Source organism: Lupinus angustifolius, chromosome LG07 (genome assembly GCF_001865875.1).
Source record: "Lupinus angustifolius cultivar Tanjil chromosome LG07, LupAngTanjil_v1.0, whole genome shotgun sequence".
Lineage (NCBI taxonomy): Eukaryota > Viridiplantae > Streptophyta > Magnoliopsida > Fabales > Fabaceae > Lupinus > Lupinus angustifolius.
The window spans coordinates 10,719,619-10,729,128 of NC_032015.1; the positions used below are offsets into that span (position 1 = coordinate 10,719,619).

The following is a 9,510-nucleotide window of genomic DNA, read 5'->3' on the forward strand; positions in this document are numbered from 1 at the left end:
ACGGTAGGTTGTGCATGATTTGTGTTTCTCTGAATCAATATGTAGGCAATCAAGTAATGTAGGAGTCTGTTTTCTACTGATAGTGACCCAGCTTTGGTCAATTCACCTTGGACATAGAGTTGAGGTCTACGCAAACAAGACTTATACATTTCAACAGCGTCGAATGAGTTGTCGTTTGCCCAACCACTATCACTTAAACTAGCACCAGAAAAAGCTAAACCACCCACATTCATAAAGATTTCTTCATTAATTTCGAACAACTTTCCAGTTATCATCGACCAGTATTTCTCATCTTTATATCTAAAGTTCGCATAATACTCCCTAACTAGAGCATGTTAAATATTACCTTTCAATTCCAAGAAGGGGACAACCCCTTGAGCTCGCAAGCCATGCGGAAAATCGAAGTTCTGTTCCGCAAGCCAAGTCACATTCGCAAATCGAATATACGTGGGTTTTCTTCCCTAAAATTTCTGCAACCGAGTTTCTTGTAGAATTAATGAGTAGTATGGGTCCCCGCGGTTCTGCCTTGTTGGTAGAGGAGACACGATTTTTGGAGCACGCGGTGGACGTTGTGCGGTTGTCTTGATTCTCTTTCCACGTCCTCTATCCATAGCAATCAAATACTGAATCGTGATGAAGGTTTAGAGGAAGATTAAGGGAAACCTAGGGTAAGGTTTTGAATTTTGGGTAAAACGAAATTCTTGGAAATAGGAGATGAGGAAGACGGTTTATGGAGTGGAAATGCAGTGAGGGGATTCTGTTTAGGGCTAGGATGAAGCTTAGGATGATATTGGACTTGTTCCTCTGAGATTTGAGAGAAACGGGGATGAATGGGGTTTTGAAAAATGTCCAGTAACACTTCTGTTTCTCATATAATGATGTCGTTAATCGATTAACAACATCTCTTAATCGATTAACCCGTGTTGAAAATGCCATTTTTAAAAGTTTTGGCCCAGGTGATCGATTATTTGATCTACTTAATCGACTAAATGCATCAGTTTCAGTGTTTTGGATGTTTTTAAAAGCATGCATGGATTTCAAACTTAATTGGATAATTTGATTTTAAGCTATCACATATATTTGAAGCTTTTAAGCACATAATCATGGATTATACAAGGAATTATAAGCATTCAATCATCATTTACAAAGCATTCAAAGGGATCATGCAAGGCAATCACATAAAAATATTTTTAATCAAGATATTTTTCATCAAGGATTCCTAGTTCTCTTCGAAGAACATAGAAAGTATCTCATGAGAGGGGCTTGGTGAAAATATCTGCTAATTGTTTAGATATTTCAACAAATTCTAATATACAATCACCTTTTTACATGATCACGCAAGAAATGATGCCTTATTTCAATATGCTTAGTTTTAGAATGCAAGACGGGATTCTTGGAGAGGTTAATGACACTCGTGTTATCACATTTAATAGGGATCTTTTCTAATATGAGCCCAAAGTCCTTAAGTTGCTGCTTCATCCAAAAGATTTGAGCGCAACACACGCTTGTGGCAATGTATTCCGCTTCAGCGGTGGACAAAACAACGCACACTTGCTTTTTGCTGTGCCATGCAACTAGGGAGCTGCCTAATAGGTGACAAGTCCCACTAGTGCTTTTACGATCCAACTTGAACCCAACAAAGTCGGAATTGGAGTAACCTACCAAGGATAGGGAGGCATCCCTAGGATACCATAATCCCATATGAATAGTTCCCTTTAGATATCTCATATTACGTTTTACAGCAATATAATGTGATTCTTTTGGCAAAGCTTGAAATCTAGCACACATACAAACGCTAAACATAATATCGGGGCAGCTAATAGTTAAGTACAATAAGGAGCCGGTTATCCCACAATATTTGGTTACCTCAATCGCTTTTCCTTTTTCATCTCTGTCCAGATAACATGCAGATGCCGTAGGTGTAGATGCGTCCTTACACTGCTTCATATCGAACTTCTTTAGTAATTCCTTGCAATACTTTGATTGATGAATGAAGATGCCATTTTCCATTTGTTTGATTTGAAGTCCAAGAAAGAAGGTCAGCTCACCCCTCATCGACATCTCAAACTCCCTCTGCATCAACTCAGAAAACTCCTTACAAAGGATGCCATTAGTATATCCAAAGATGATATCATCAACATATATTTGTACGAGTAAAACATGATTATCAGATCTACGAATAAAGAGAGTGGTGTCGACCAAACCTCTTTCGAACCCTTTTTCTAGTAGGAACGAACTCAATCTATCGTACTAGGCTCTAGAGGGCCTTCTTGAGTTTATACACATGGTTCGGGTATTTGAGGTTTTCAAACCCTGGTAGTTGGTCTACATACACCTCCTCTTGAATATATCCATTTAAAAAGGCACTTTTAACATCCATTTGGAAAATTTTAAAGTTCATGATTGATGCAAATGACAAGAGCATCCTAATGCCTCAAGTCTGGCTATATGAGCGTAGGTCTCATCATAATCAATGCCCTCCTCGTGGTTGTAGCCTTTGGCCACTAGGCGAGCCTTATTTCTAATTATTAAGCCAGATTCATCTAGCTTATTACGAAAGACCCATCTGGTGCCAATTACGGGATGATCTTTTGGTTTGGGGACCAAGTCCCACACATTGTTTCGCTCGAACTGGTTTAGCTCTTCTTGCATATCTATACCCCAGTGTACATCCTCGATGGCTTCATCAATGGTCTTTGGCTCTATTTGAGATACGAATGCAACAAAATTACAGAAATTACGTAAAGAACTATGGGTTACCACCCCCGTAGATATATCACCTAACACCTTATCGAGTGGGTGATCCTTTTTAGTTTTCCATGCAATAGGCATGTCCAGATGTTGTTCTTCTATTGTTTGGTCAACATCTTCTTGTTGGATTTGATTCACGCCCTTGGATTGCACTTCTTCTAGTGTACCTGAAATGTCATCAGAAAAGACCTTTCTCTTATCTTTTGGAGAAGATTCGTCAAAATGAACATGAATAGATTCTTCTACTTGCATGATAAATTTATTTAACACACGAAATGCCTTACTATGTAACGAATACCCTAAGAATGTGTCCTCATTAGCTTTCGAGTCAAATTTTCCTAAAGACCTTTTTCCATTATTTAAAATAAAACATTTGCATTCGAATGCATGAAAATGAGCAATATTCGGTTTTCGACCTTTAAGAATTTCACAAGGTGTTTTTGAAAAAGTAGGTCTGAGTAGTATTCAATTAGTTACATAACAGGGTGTGTGAACTGAATCAACCTAGAAATATTTTGGAGCCTTGCTCTCATTTAGCATGGTCCTCGCAGATTCCTCTAGAACTCTATTTTTCCTCTCAACAACTCCATTTTTTTTAGGGGTGCATGGAGCTGAGAACTGATGCATGATGCCATGCTTATTACAAAACTTATTAAATTTATGATTTTCAAATTCTCCGCCATGGTCGAATCGTATGTAAATAATTTTTAGGTTAAACTGATTTTGGATTTGTTTGGCTAGACATTTAAAAGATTTATAAGCATCGCTCTTTGACACTAAAAACAAAGTCCATGTGAATCTAGAAAAATCATCGATAATTACCAAAGCGTAATAACTTCCTCCAAAACTCATAATTTGCGACGGTCCAAACAAGTCCATATGGAGAAGCTCCAAAGGTCTAGTAGTGGATATCGCATTCTTTTTATTAAAGGAGTTTGTGAACACTCAATTTTGTCCGGCCTTTTTACAGTAATATACAAATTTCAAAACAACAAGTTCGGAATAAACAAATTTGTGAAATATTTCATTGAATTTGTCTTGTGAATGTCTAGTTCGTAACTTGCGATTAGAAACATTTTTACCAATTCAATTCGATTAACTTAATAAACTTTTCATTGGGATTGTTACATAATCAAGGTCATATAACATCTTAAAGCACATACCGATTTTTTGAGATTCTATTATTGTTAGTGGGCATAACACATTGTGTTTAATTTTCGGATTATAAACCTTGGCTCTGCCATGTATTTAATATATTACATAAGTGGAGGAGAAAGCAAAGAGGACGTGGATTCCTTGTTTTCTTCCACCTCCTCTACTATCCCAAGACAAAGTTAAAAAAAAAAAGGAAATATAGACCAACATTGTCCGGATTGCACATAACACACAAGGAAGTAAGGTATAGCAGAACAGAAAGAAGAAACACACATTGGAAAAACGTGAAAAGTTTGATACCGAATTGTGGGAGTCGAAAAGCAGAGAGTATGCTAGAAAAGAGGTATTATTGTTCTTGAGAAGAATATATAGGCAACATATCCATCCTCTTATCAAAAACAGACAGGAAATAGGCAACTAAGATACTTTCACGAGCCTTGGTATAATAGCAAAAGACCTCAGTGGCATACTAATCCAAAATAGTTGCCTTAAGGTCATCATCTTCAATGACCCACTTCAAAATTCCTTATCTCACCAACTTGGCATTTACAAAGCAGGATGAGCTATAGCTTATGATGCTTGGAGTGTTTATAGCCATCGGGTACTGCATAACATCACAGAAAGCTTCTGTTCTTGGATCCCCCACCTAGGATTTATTGCTTGTGTTTGTATGTTCTCAAATGATATTGTTACTGCAGCAATAAGACCAATATTAACGAATGCAAACAATAAACTAAATTCAGAGAACAAAATAGTTTGTATTAAAGTAGGTATGGCTAAAGAACAAAAAAGGTTATTCGTATACCCTCCCTTACGAACTGTCCAACTGACTGATTTTTGTGGAAACAGAGTTGCATAAAGTCTCACAATGCAGGGAACCAATCGGCCTTCTCAACGCAATGCTCCTCATAAAATAAGCTGTTAAAGAACCAATTAATGAAAGAAGGTCATCAACCAGGAGTCATAAGATAAATCAGTCGGGAATTTCAGGTAGTTACAAAGTAAAAGCATCAAAAGAGGCACTAAGTAGACGTCATTAGGCTGGTAAATGGCAGCAGAGAGACAGCATAAAACACATGATAATCAATAGCAGGAATTTCTAGGGATGACACGTTCAGTTACAAACAGTCATAAACATCATGAATAAAGGCAATTATTGAGCAATTAGAGCAATGGTGGGCTGCCAGAAAATTATCAGGGATCATCCAGCAGACCAAAGGATCTATCATCAGTTACATATGCAATAAATCCACATGAAAGACTAATCATTAGGCAGTTTCTAAACACAAGAGTCAGGATTATTCCTGATTCTCAATGGGCAACCCAGGAGGCCCAGCTAGTTGGCTATAAAAAGCATACTCTATCACAGAGACAGAACATACAATTGCTGTAAAAAGGCACTGAAATCAAAACCCTCAGGCACTATTCTATCACACAAATATAGAAGCAGAACCTCTATAGACAAAGAATCAACACTCAGTAAACACAGTGAAAAAACAGAGGGGGCTATCATACACGGTTATCAAAAAAGGGGAACTCACGACCAGAGAGAGCATTCCAGAGATAAAGCAAAAGACACATACGTTCAGAGATCAAAGAAAAAGCTCATACATATACATACTGCGGAAATAGAATGCTCATACATTGATATCACACAAACATAAGCAATCAGAAGGATACTTTTAAGCCACCTATCAGAATACATTCAGGCATACATCTACAACAGAAGAAGTAGAACCCAGAGGAAAGTCGTGCATCATACACAACCATAACCAGAGCGCTACCTCCATACATCCAAGCAAACTCAATCCAAAAATAGGCTTGCGTTTCACAAGCATCATAAAGTGGCAGCATACATATCACACAACAGAGAGCATACACTCAGGTAAGCACTCAAACCATAAAAAATGCTATGTTTCATTCGATTCATGTTATAGACTTATATGCTTGAATCATAAACATTTTCAATTGATCATGTAAAACACTCATCGGTTTTGACAGAAACATACACATTTACACTCATATGTATTATGGTTTATTCCTAGTTAACCGTTTGTCCAGATCAGTTATATATGATCGATCAAATTCCGGCTGTAAAAGAATCAAATGAAAGAAGAGGATAAAAAATCGTTACCGAAAGGACCTGTTCTTTTTGCATATATAACAACAACCATTCCCCAGAAACATATGTACTAACTAAGAGTGTAAGGCGATCATAAAACCACTATTTGCTTTATTGCTAAACAAATCAGGATTCCACACATCTTCATACGCACATCATCAACTAATTTTAAGCACTAAAAGATAAATAAAAAGGAGATGCGATACCTTACGGGTTCTCCTCGCCTCAACCGCATGACCTATGGTTCCAATGGTCACCTTCTTCACCGATACTGTGATTCTCGCATTTGGGGATATTAGGAATCCTTTGAGCACCACAACCTCGTCTAGAAATCCCGCATGCAGGAGAGACATAAGGGTAAGTCAACATCCCCAAATCAATCCTAACACTTTCGGAAATAATTAGTCGAGGAGAATAGCTGAATCCCCACCTTACTTTGGTGACCACCGCGAAAATAAGAACCCCGAATTGGAAGACCACCGCGATCCGAACCTCGAGCCACCGTACCCCACCATAACCACCGTGAACCACCAAAAGATTTGAAGAACGAGACAGAAGCTCGAAGCGAAGCCACCGGCAAGGCACCACCGTGAACCACCAAGAGATTCGAAGAACGAGACAGAAGCTCGAAGCGAAGCCACCGGCAAGGCACCACCATGAACCACCAAGAGATTTGAAGAACGAGACAGAAGCTCGAAACGAAGCCACCGGCAAGGCACAACCCGTCACCACCGCCGGAGATGGAGCTAGAAAGAAGAAGGAGTTGGGGATTAGGGATTTCAATTTTTCCCTTCCCAACTTGTTCTGCGTGAAATGGGCAAAAGGGTTAACACCCCTCAATTTCTTCTTTTTGATTTTTACACGTGATTCTTCCTTTTTTAGCTTTACTTATTTATTTTTTGTTTTATTAGTTGTATTGTTTCTTTTGTTTATTATTGTTGTTTGGGTTGTTTCTTTTCAAGTCATTTATATCATGTGTCCAATAATCAGATTATTATGCAACAACCCACACTAACCTGTTTTGTGTTAGATTGTTTTAATTAATTTAGTTATAAAAATGTAAGTACTTAAAATATATTCTTTAGTAATAATGTGATAAAACTTTGGCTCTTCAACTATATTACCAAATTAATCATGGAATTGTTATAGTAAGGTTATGGTTCGAGTTGTCTCTAACTTCTCTGAGAATGAGAAGAAGGTCTACAACCAACGCCGTCTCTAAACTATTAATTCTATATGTATAATTAATAAACTATTTTATTACTAAAATCTTATATCTATAAATAATTAAAAACTATTTTACCAAATAAATTTTATGGGATTTTTATAGTGAGGTTATGGTTCGAGTTGTCTCTAACTCCCCGTAAATGAGGATAAGGTCTACGACCAACACCGTTCCTGAACTATTAGTCTCATTGAACCAAACAATTATATATTAATCAATTCAATAAATTAACATTTTTAAACCTATCGGTATTTTCTAAATCACTAACAATCAACCAAATTAACTAAACAATTTTCGAACTAGAACTACGTAAGCCTTGATCCCCTTAATAGGGGTACGTAGGACCAAAGTCAATATTGTCAGGCTCAATAATAAAAATAAATAATTCTAAATAAATAATTGTTAAGGGTATAAAAGTCCATGTTATTAGCGAGGGTACCGTTTTAATACGGGCGGACGGGGTGCTAATACCTTCCCCGATCCGTAATCGACTCCCGAGCTCAGAATCTCTGCCTAAAGACCATATTATCCTAATTGGGCTTACTATAGAATTTTCTACGTTTTAACCGCAAAAAACGTAGTGGCGACTCCAAATCAATCGGGAGAGGTAGAAATCGAGTTCGCCTCCTCCCAAGTCGTAGAGCCGGTCTTCCAACCGAAAATCGGGTCGCGACAGAGTTCTTTACTTGTTTACATTTTTGACACATGTCACAAGAATCCAGTGTTTTAAAATCGAGTTTTGGAAGACCGATTACCAAATTATTTTTAGATAATTTTTCTAAATGCTTCATATGAATGTGAGCGATACGTCTATGCTAAAGTCAAATGTCATCTTCTTTTGAAATGAAACATTTTGAAAACAGGGAAGTGACATCCTCCAGATTAACCATATAAATGTTATTTATACGATATTAGACAAATTTAACATTATTACATAATACATCATGAATGATACAATAATCAGAATCAAATGACACATGATTACCTTTGTCGCATAGTTGGCTTATGCTAAACAGATTATGTTCCAAACCTTCTACGTATAGAACATTCTCGATTATGGCGTGAGTTGAGTAGCCAATCTTCCCGGTACCTAAGATTCTTCCTTTGTTGTTATCTCCATAGGTGACGAAGCCCTTTTCTTTTAATGACAAGTCTAAGAATTTTGACTTGTCTCCAGTCATATGCCTCGTACAGCCGCTATCAAGATACTAGTTTTGCCCATGTATTCAAAGACATACCTGCAAAATAGATCACCTGCAAAAAATTTTCATATTTAATTAACATAAAATCTAAAATATCTTTTAAATATAATAAGGATTAAAATGACGATAATAATTAAAATTATATTTGATACTCTATTAAGATGAGATTTGATAAGAAACATAAGGTTGTATTTCACTCTCTTGAAATAAGTGATCAAATAATGAAAAATATATAATTGACCAAACCTTTAAACATTATTATTATAATAAAAACCTTTAAGAATTGAAAAGTTGACACTATCATTATCGTGCTTTATCTATCCTTAAGTTGAGTTGTGCTAATAGGCATAGGTTGTACTTCACTCTCTTGAGGTGTGGATGACGAACAACAATTAATTTTTTTTCGTCTCTTCAAATATTAAAATAAAAATCATCCAAATCTCACAAATATTGTTTACCAAGAACTATGTAAGTCTTGATGCCCTATTACATATAGGGATACGTAGGTGCAAGAGGAAATCTTATAAAATACAACATAAACAAATAACTTTCCCTCATAATTGTTAGGTATCAGTGGCCTAGGAACACCTAGAAGGGAGGGGGTTGAATAGGTGTAGCAGTTATCAATCACCGCTTCTTGAACCAAAACCCAATTTCTGGAAACAGCCCAGTTAATCGATTAACACCCAGTGTTAATCGATTAACTCATGCACAAAATAGAATGATCAGAGGGGCAGATTGCACAGTTATTTAAAATCCATTGAACATAGATAAAGCAAATATTTTTAAGCACTATTAATAAGCATATGACAATAAACAAATATGCAAAATATCAGCTACAGATTCAAATTGAAACAGCAAGAAACGTAAAGAAGATTCAGGGAGAAAAAGCGTGCACAAGTGGATTTTTATCCTGGTTTGTTTGCGGTCCACTGCAAACTATATCCAGGCCTCCCCTTCTGATATAGAGAGATTTTCTTCTTCACAATATTGAGTAAAAGTATGAATACACACACCAATTCAATTACAAGCACATATGACGCTTCTTTCTTATA

The 9,510-nt window shown here is 36.6% G+C and overlaps 1 long non-coding RNA gene across 2 annotated transcripts; it reads right to left on the bottom strand.

Annotated features, from left to right (window-relative positions):
* On the bottom strand, positions 4,342–6,873 carry LOC109352775. 2 transcript variants are annotated; one of them, XR_002108403.1, is made up of 4 exons: positions 6,459–6,873; positions 6,235–6,353; positions 4,712–4,824; positions 4,342–4,598 (listed from the first exon to the last, which is right to left on the bottom strand). It is a non-coding gene; the product is annotated as an uncharacterized LOC109352775 (long non-coding RNA). The 2 variants fall into 2 exon arrangements; XR_002108402.1 differs by having other exon boundaries at positions 6,235–6,873.